Genomic DNA, 2,514 nt, shown 5'->3' on the forward strand with positions numbered 1-2,514 from the left:
ACACCGTCTCATGGGGTCAATGGCCGGGGGATTCGGACTCGCGTCAGAGATGCTGTGCGTGTTGTCCCGACCATCGTGATAAAGCCAGCTGTGACCTTTCTACTGGCGGAGGGTCTCGCGGTGAAGTGAGGTGTGCCTGTCTTGGGTTGGAACCACTTACGAGCACCAGCTGGACTCATAATGAAGTGTCTGCCATTGTGTCCCCAGCAGCAAGCTTCTGCCAGATTTAAAGCAAATTAATGAAACTCGTTCACTGAAGGGAGACACCGACGTTACAGTTTGGCAGGTGTTATTTGTCACCCACTCAGGACATGGTTAGAGTCTTATGTCGCTGTTGTGAACAGTGTTCACTGGAGAGAGTACAACCCGAGTGTCACAAAAAGACGTTTATTCAAAATCTGCTATAAATGTCACGCTGGTCTAGTAGATGAATGGCCACTTCTCCACGCATGCCAGATTACACTGACATTGTCGGTGTGTGTGTATGAGTGTGTTTAAAACATAAATATTCAGCGTCACATCTATTCAGGTAAATGTCTACCTTCTAAATGTTTCAAGGGCATTATGATCTTGGGGTCAAACCAAGCAGTGTCGTCGAAAAACCCACAGTGCTTCCGTGTCGAGCCCTCGTGGCTGGTCATCGCCATTCCACAGGAGAAGAAGGTCGTTCGGTGGTCGTCTGGCCGCCCAAGTGAGGAGGCAAGGTCTTCACCGTGCGGGGTGTCTCTCCCGTCACGTGGTGTGAAGGCCACCTGCGTCGCGGTGAATCAGAGGTCCGCGCTTGGCGGTGGAAAGCAGGGGGACCCTCACACCAACGGGGAAGGCTTCTCCGGGCGACCGCGACCCCACCTCGCCACTGAGGGAACGCGGTGTGACGGCCACTTCTCAGCCTGTGGCCACTCGGCGTGGCCGTCACTGCCACTGGCTGCATCGGCGTCTTCCTGTGTGCCGTTGGGTTTTTTATTGCCCCTTTAGACCGTGTGTTTTTCCGATCGTTTGCCTGTTCCACCCACGCGTTCCACAGTCACCTTCTGGCTCCGTCACTGTCCTTGAAAGTGCTTCCTCCAAGGACGTTTGAGCACAGGCCCTGGCTAGGTCCTGCGAGCATGGAACACCGTTGACAGGCCGTCACATGTGAACGACAGTTTTACCTAATATTCCTTTTGGACGTTTAATACACGTGTTAGAATGAGTAAAATTAAAAAATTATAACTGACCAACCGTCGATGGCGAGAATGTGAGAAGTGGAGCTTCTGCTTAGGCTCTGTCACTCAGCTCGATTTCTGATGGGCGCTCGGGCTGGTGATTGAGGGCGAGGCTCACGTCGCTGGTCTTTGCCTCTTAGATTTCGTCTTGCAGCTCTTTTTATCCGATCTCTCATTTTTCTTTCTTTTCTTTTTTTTTTTTCCTCTAGGCTTTCTAGTTCTTCTCATTTGTAGAGTTGGTCAGAGTTTCTTAGCTTACCTTTACCAAACACTAAATTCCTCTGCTTGGATGACTTTTCACCGGTAGGTACATCTGACCGACTTATAAAGTCAGAATCACACCTCAGGACTGATAGTGATCAATTTAAAAACTACAGGCAGAGGGCATAAATGTCAAATTTTACTTTAAAAATAGAATAAAAATAAACATTTAATTTTTGATAAACTAAAGCACGTTACCTGTCGAGGCATCTGCCCATAATCCTTTCATGGTAAAGGCCGATTACATGACTGCTTCTGGGGTTCACTTCCCTCTCTGTATTAAGACATGAGCAAACCGGAACCCTGACTTTCCGACACTAAGGAAAGTGGCCCCCATGCCATCCCTCACCAATGGCAACAACACTGTGTGCCCCGGGCACCCTGAAACTTCCGTCCTCACGTGTGTACAGGTGGCCACGTCAGATACTGGTTAAATTTTTGCTGTTAGTTTTTAAAAAGGCTTCAACATCTAAATTTTAAAATAATATCGTATATCTAAACTCCACATTTTTGAAAACATAATAAAAATCTATATGTGCAAGATGACATTGTTAAACATTCAGGCATTTATTTATTTTCATTTAAAATTTTACTTGATGTTTTGGAGCCAACACTATTTTTCCTTTAGGCCTCAAATAATTTTCTTTCAATGGTAAAAACAGTATATAAATTCCTTAAAAAACAATGGTAATATAGTTTCTTAATTTAAATCTAATAACTGCTATAAGTTTCTCAGAACGAAAATGACCATAAATAAAAAATCTCAGAAAAATTATATCTTAGATATTATCTCACAAGCGATATATGCCAATCACATTTACAGTACTTTTATTGCTACGTGTCGGCTGTGGTATAGTTTTTATTAAACTGTATCAGAATGACTTGTTATAACTGACAGATGATTGATGGTAGTTATGCTTCTCTTTTTAAATCCCGATTCTAATAAACATGTTCTAATAAGCATCTGAGCATAACATACCCTGGGCCAGTGATCATGAGTTACGGCAGGACTGACTCCCCGGTTTGCAACTGTGGTTCACAGAAGGCG

The sequence above is a fragment of the Pteropus vampyrus genome, unplaced genomic scaffold, assembly GCF_000151845.1.
Source record: "Pteropus vampyrus isolate Shadow unplaced genomic scaffold, Pvam_2.0 Scaffold574, whole genome shotgun sequence".
In the NCBI taxonomy this organism is placed as follows: domain Eukaryota; kingdom Metazoa; phylum Chordata; class Mammalia; order Chiroptera; family Pteropodidae; genus Pteropus; species Pteropus vampyrus.